The 7,444-nt window shown below is 43.2% G+C and overlaps 1 long non-coding RNA gene across 2 annotated transcripts in view; it reads right to left on the bottom strand.

Moving 5' to 3' along the window:
• LOC112548040 overlaps window positions 1–6,938 on the bottom strand; it is a 30,009-nt gene extending 23,071 nt beyond the window's left edge. Inside the window, exon 1 of one of the 2 annotated variants that reach the window (XR_003091848.1) lies at window positions 2,600–6,938. This is a non-coding gene — a long non-coding RNA (uncharacterized LOC112548040). The remainder of the gene's footprint in view (window positions 1–2,599) is intronic. The other variant, XR_003091847.1, reaches the window with a different exon arrangement.
• Window positions 6,939–7,444: the final 506 nt, after the last annotated feature.

The raw sequence follows: 7,444 nt of genomic DNA, 5'->3' as shown, positions 1-7,444 counted from the left end.
GACTTCCCGGCCCTGTAGCGGGCATGGGTGTCCCATGGGACTGATGAAAGACTGACGCAAAGTACCTATTTAATAGGTTGGCTTTTTCCTGGGCGTCAGTTGTCAGTTGCCCCATCTGGCTCAGCAGGGGTCCAATGTTGCCCCTGCTTTTCCTCCGGCTCCCCACATATCTGAAAAAGGACTTCTTATTGTCCTTGATGCTCAAAGCTAGCTGGAGTTCAGTTGCAGCCTTGGCTTTCCTGGTCTGCTCCCTACAGGACCGGACCAGTGCAGAATAATCCTCCTTGGAGGTGACTCCCATCCTCCACCCTTTGTAGGCCTTTCTTTTTAGTCTCAGGAGATCTGCTAGGTCCCTGGAGAGCCAGGGGGGCTGCTGTGCCCTCTTGCTGCCTTTCCTCCGAGATGGAATAGACTTAGTTTGTGCATTGAGGATCGCTCCCTTGAGGAGCAACCACTCCTCTTGAACTCCCCTCTCCCTGTGGTCACGGTCCCTTAGGGCCTCACTGACAAGCCTCAAATGGCAATGTCTTATCAAGTCCTACATAACATATTCACAGAATTATAGAAAATAGGGCTGAAAGGGACCTTAGGAGATCATCTTATGAAACCTCTTTTTCATCAATGTCTAAACAATGCTTACCTAATCTGCACTTAAAAACTTCAGTGATGGAGATAATACAGCCTATCTAGGCAAGCTGTTTAGTGCTTAGTCAGCTGTGTAGTTTGAAAGTTCTTCCTACTTTCCCTTGTTGCAATATAAGACAAGTTTGTGTGTTGTCCCTTGTAGACACAGGAATAATTGTTTGCTACCCTCCTTAGAACTACCTTTTAATTTTTGAAGTCTATTATTAAATCATCTTTCAAACTTCTCCAGACCAAATAATCCTGTCCAGCTGCACACTAAATAATTCTAATTCCCCCAATCTTTGCTAATATCATGTATTCTGGATATTCAGTTTTTATTTGTTAATGGTTTTCTCCTTTGGACTCTTTCTATTTTGTTCATGTCCATGTCCATGTCTGTCTTCAAACTAGACAAATCTAAAACTAGACAAATTACTCCAGTCACAAGTGCTGAATACAACAAAAGAATAACTTCTTGTAACTCACATCTGACAAATTCCAGTACACTTTTGGCTTTTTTTTGTAACGGTATCACTCTTTTGCCCCAGATTCAGATTCCTATTCATGAAGTCCTGGTCCTTTTCTGTCATGCAGTATCTTAGCCAGCCATTCCCATTTTGTATTTGTGAACTTAATTGTTCCTTTCTTAGTATAGTGTTTTGCATTTATCTTCATTGAATTTAATCTATTTCAGATCATTTTTTTAATTTATCAAAATAATTTTGTATCCTAAATCTGTCCTCTACAGCAGGAGTGGGCAATTATTTTGGATGGTGGGCCACTTAACAAGTTTTGATGAGCTTATGCACATATGTATTCAAGTTTAAAAATAAATCATTTACTAAAAAAAAAAAATCAAACATCTACTATAACACATTTTACTTCTTTTTCAAAATATAATTTTTGTCCTGATTTGTTATTTTTAGTAGTGCATATAGAGTGCATATTTTGTGGTGACTGCATAATACCCCAAAATGAAGTCTTACAATTCTATACTGCATGTGTGGTGGTGGGTGGGATGTGTGTGTTGGGGGGCATCTGTGTGTGGGGGGCTGCCAATGTGCTAGGTCCTGGGAGTTGGCTGGGGATGGGAAGAAGGAGGACGGTGCTGGGGGTGGATGCAGCAGAATTTGCCTGGGCCATATGGTGCAAATGCAAGGTGCATGTACAATCTTTCCACTCCCTGGACTGTGGCTGCCCCCATGGCACCCCACGTGGGGCCAATTCCCACCTGCTCCTGCCCAAGGCAACCCACACTATATTCCTGACAGCACCTGCCCTGCACCCACTGATGGCATTGTCACACTTGGCCCCAGCCACTGCACACAGCTTCCCAGTGGAACTGCCTTCCACCCACTCAGCTGCTTACAGGGGGCTGCTCATTGCATTGGGCAGCTGAGTGAGTAGAGGGAAGCTGCGAGCTCAAACTGGAGCTAAAGCCCCATGTGCTGGGAGAGAAGCTGCTCAGCTGCAGCTTCCCCTCTGCTTGGCTGGGTATGTGGTGCCTGGCACATGACCATATGGCTGCTGCCACTTGCCTGAACTACCTGGTGCCAAGAGCAAGGACAGGAGGAGGGGCCACTGGAGGCAGGGAGAGGTGAGCAGTACCTGAGTGACAGCAGCAGCAGTGGAAACAGCCCCACTAGGAAGCTGCATGTGCTGGCCAGGGTGGGAGCCAGAGCTGGAGCAAGAGTGTTGGCAGGAGCATGGCACAGGCTGCCCCAAGTGGAAACAGGTGGGGCTTGGCCCCATAAAGAGTACTGCGGGGGCAACCATAGGCCAGATACAGTCAATTAGCATGCCAGATTTGGCCTGTGGGCCATATTTTGCCCACCCCTGCTCTATAGTGTCTGCCTAGCAAATTCACTGGTGTATACTCAATTTCCTCCTCCCTATCATTAAGAAAATATTGAACCAGACTACATTTTGATGTTGAGTCAACATTTGACCATTATTCAACCAGTTACACACCTACCTTGCACCTACCTAGCTTCATCTGGACCATATTTACTTCTGGTTTCTTATGGGAATGCAATGGGGGCCTTGCTGGAGTCAATGTATATCACATCCATTTCTCTCTCTCCATCCACAAAGCCGGTCCCTTATTATTGAAGGAAATTGGGTTGGTTAGCCATGACTTACTCTTACCATGATCTAAACAATCGATGGATGGTTGCCTACTACTCTTGACGAATCTATATTAGCAGTTACTTGCCACCTGATTATCCTCCAGGTCTTCACATAAGCAAAGCTACTCGCCCCAGATTTTTATTTTGCCATACTATATAGCATACCAAAGCACGTGGGAGAGAATGGCCCATTTTACACTGTTTATTTCATTCAAATACTGGCAATGAGCAGTGATGCTGGGGCTGGAGTAGCCACCCTCTCTCAGATAATTCCTCTTAGATAATTCCTATAATTAACTAACTATACATACAATATTTGCAGAGCATATAACTTAACTTGTAAAGGGGAGCTAGCAAAGGGAGGAAAACAGCTTGTATATCATGATGAATAAATAGTATCTGTTCTCAGAACTGGAAAAAGACTGTGCCAAAAACAAATGGCATGAAGTATGAATTCTAGTAAATGTCTTTTTTTTATAACGAACGTGAAGAGTTGAAAATCCTTTCAGTTTCTGAAATAAATATTGGTTTCAATTATTTTTCTCTTCTAATCCTGTAACTGAATTTCAATCAACTTGTACATGTCATGCCCTAGACAGACTTATTTTGCCTTATCTCACGTATATAATCTCTTAATCACAGAAACACTTTTTAAAAAATGTATTTGGTGTTAAAATCAAGTCTCTGCTTTGTTTGCAGAGACTTGAACTTGTGTGGGATGAAAACCTGGCACCATTCAAGTCAATGGGAACTTTGCCACTCTTCAAGAACCAGGATTTCATCCATGATATTTAATTCCTTAAAAAGTTTGCTTTCGACATATATCTTAGACCTCTCAATTTAAAAATGAAGTTAAAAATGAGAATTACAGTAATTCCTACCGGCTAAACAATTTACAGTAAGAACAGTCTCATGATATTTTGAGAATCCCATTTATGGTCTAAGCAAGAACAAGAAAATGTAATTGTATGTGAAAATGCTAATGACTAATTAAGTACCCATGAGCCAGGCATGAACAATTTGATTTCAGTTTGTTGAAGTTCTAAATGAAAGTTCAGATTAGCTTTTACTCTGTCATTTTCAGCTGATTAATCCCCACAGAACTCTTAGTTATTATGTCTAAACATATAGACAATCCAGAGGATAAAGAAAATTACCTCAAAGGAAGTGTAGGTCCAGGTTTAATTAAGATTTCCACTATTATGACACAGTCAACCTGTTTGCATACCATTCATAACATACAGCTGAAGTTATGAAGTCATTATCTTGAATTATTTAATTATGAAGTGGCAGTATATGTGGAATCCACTGCCAACAAAGGCACCGTCAAACCAGGGAAAGTAGGTTGTCAGACCATAATGATCACACTTTCAGGTGAAAACACAGAAAAAATGGGCTGAAGTAGGAGAAGCTAGTTTTTCCCCCTTCTCTACAGAGAGTAGAAAATTCCTAGAAGTGAATAAGGAAAGCAAGACAAGAAGGTGAGGAAGACTCATAGGATACCTTGGGAATTTTGGGGACAGGAGACAGGAAGAAAGAACAATGCTGGAGCTGGGAGACAAGGTTCTATTTAAATGTGGGAACAGCCAAGGTTGAAGCAGGCTAATGTGGAAAAGAACATGAAGGAGTCCATAATTTTAAAGAAAGATTGCAAGCTTCAGAGGAAGAATCATGGACACCCCCAGAAGTTCCTGAGCAAAACCCAAAGAATGCTTCAGAGTGATGAGAAGAGTAAGGGAGGGAAATGTTTGTAAGGTTTATTAGTTCTCTTTCTGTGTGCATCTCCCAGAGGATCAATATAAAAAGTATATTTTTTAATCCTATGTAAACTCTGGGTGTGTTACAGACGATACCAATCATGTTAAACTGTAGACCAAGAGCATCCCGATAGGTGGGGTTCTGGTAAAGGGTATGTTTAAGCCACAGTAGTCAGCATTAGTCCTAGGAGTTCTGCAGCAGCTGGACCATGAGGTGACTTTTGTATGAAGTCCCTTTGCTAAACAAGCCAAGGTAAGTGAGAGTACTGTAGCTTACTTCTATGAATCGATGCTTATGAACACAGCAGTTTGATGAATGGTGGAGATGATGAGGACAGGTGGAGGGGCTGTGCTAAGGCTAGATCCTCAGTTGATATAATTCAGCATCGTCCCATTTACTTAAATGGAGCTATACTAATGCACGCCAGCTGAGGATGGGGCCCATTTTCTTCCTATATCTATTGTTCTTACTTATGGACTGCATGAACTGTATCTTAATTATACTGCTCAATATTCAGGCATGTAGGATGATACACAGTCTCCTATATTCTGTATACTTTCTCTTTTAACACATTGTGTTTTTAATTGCTCCCAAATAAGCATGTAATACAAAGCCTGCAGTCATGTCTTTCTATTACCATCTATGCGTATTGTCCTCTTATTCTGCCCCTAAAATAGCACAGTAAGGCAGTAAGTAAAATCTATTTTACTTGAATGAACTGAAGTTATAATTCAAAAAAAGGGAAGAATAAAAAAAAAGCAGGGAGCTTGCATTAACACAGCAGTGAGTCACCCTATCAATTGTACCCTGCATAAATGTGAGCTGCATCTGTTGAAATGGAATGTGTGCTCTCTTAGTGGCCTAGATACCTCCAAGGACAGCCTGATGGGAAGAAGTGATCCAGCTCTTCAGACTACCACGCTCTTGTCCTCCAAGGTACAATTGGGTGAGCAGCTGAAACAAAGTGTCTGCTCACACAGAAACAGAGGCATGTGCACATTGAAAAAAATAGACATGAAACAACAGATTCTAATACTAGTTGTTAACAAAAAGGGCTGCATCCTGTCTGGTCTGATACATGGAAAGCTACTAAAATCACTCCCAATACAGATTAATGTATTAACCCTCCTGTCACTAGTTTTATTAATTTGTTGCAATAATGTCCATCATCCCTGATCAGGATTAAGTACAGTATTACTATACAGGAAGAGCCTCCCTGTGCCCTAAAGCAACGATTTCCAACCAGGGGCCACAAAAGGTGCGGTGGGTAGATTACAAAGGTAGATGCCCTCTCAGTACTCCACCCTCACTCAGAAATTCCCACTGCTAAGCTGCTCAAAGCATGCTATCTCCTGAACAGGAAGCAGAGCAGCTTCATCACTGCACTGGGCTAATTAACTTAGGCACATCCAAAAATGGCCATGCAGCTTCCATTAAGATACAGAACATGGAGAGCTATCTTCTATGTTTTTTAGGCATGCATTGCAAGAGGGCCAAAAGCGAGATTGGTTGTGTATGGAATTGGGGGGAGGACAGCTGCATGGCAGCAGGTGGAGTGAAGAGGGCAAGAGAGACAGGAGGCTGTCCTAGCACGTACAAGCTACAGATTATAAAGAGAAGAAGAGGAGAAAGAATACAAGATACAAGCAAAGGGCCAGATCCTCCTAGCCTTGCTCACCTTACTCTTTGAATATTGAACCTGCAAGTATTTGAGGTGCACAGTATCACTCAGTGTGACTAAGGGATTAGAATGTGTTTCAAAGGACTCACTGGAATAAGAGCAAGGTGGTACAACAATGATCTGTATTGGCTGCCCCAGTTACCTGCCTGTGATCAAGGTTACAAAGGTGAATCAGTGGCATAAGTGCAAGAGGCAGTAGTGGCAACCTCCCCAGGAATGACTTGGGGTGGGGCAAAAAAAAAAATAAAAAAGCAGCAGCTGTGCATTTGCAATCACTATCTGGGCAACAACCAGAAGTTGCTGCTTCTGCTTTGACCCGGGCACCCGGCCATGTCCCTACACAGCTGAATACACGAGTAACGTGACTTCTTCAACTCAAATGGCTGTTATTTCATCATCTTTTCTTGGAAGTCAAATGCAAATTTATCACACGATCAAAGGGTGATGTCTAGGGTGGCGGTCCGAGCAGATGGTCAAAGCAAGGTGAAAATTAAAAACTTATTTTTAATTTCAATAGGCATCTGTCTCAATAAAAATTCTGTCCTTGAACCTCAATAGTCCCCTTATCACACAGCTGCTACTTGCACAATCACCACTGGTTACTCCCATCAGCATATAATGACTGTCAGTAGTGTTCTAGGTGTTTTTAATACATAGATAGTTGGTGTCATCCTTGGTTTTATTTGGCTAGGGACAGACATTCAAAAAGCCTGAGCTTGAATTGATTCAGTCTTTGCAGATTAGTCTAACCTGCATAGATTGAACCAATTTGCAAGTGAATACACATTCACTTTTGATTGCAGAAATACATGCACATGCCTGCAGTGGCTCAGGCTAGAAGCCTGGGAGGTGCTAAAGTGAGTCTTCCCTTCCCCTCTGCAGCAGCCGTAAGCCTGAAGGGAAGCTGACCTGGGAGGGCATGGCCAGCCCTCCTGCCCCCAGGCTGCTAAGTATGATTGGAAAAGGGTTTAAACCCTGACCCTGGCCTGCAAGGACCCCAGCCAGGGTTTGGCTGGAGGCAAGGGAGCAGCCCTTGCCAGGCTTGTCCCTAGGGGGAGAGGGGGGCGGAGAAGGCAGCTGTGGCCAGATACCAGCCTGGGCAGCACCTCAGGTGAAGAGGGATAGGGACAGAAATTAAACTCTCCTGTCTCCCCTCTCAGGCACAGGCACAGGGACAGCAGTTGGGGTCTGCCTGGCTTTCCCCACTGCTCATGCATTGGGGATCCTGGCCAGAGCTGGCCGGCATGGCCCC

The sequence above is a fragment of the Alligator sinensis genome, unplaced genomic scaffold, assembly GCF_000455745.1.
Source record: "Alligator sinensis unplaced genomic scaffold, ASM45574v1 scaffold245_1, whole genome shotgun sequence".
NCBI classification, from domain to species: domain Eukaryota; kingdom Metazoa; phylum Chordata; order Crocodylia; family Alligatoridae; genus Alligator; species Alligator sinensis.
This window is presented reverse-complemented; position numbering and strand designations above follow the sequence as displayed.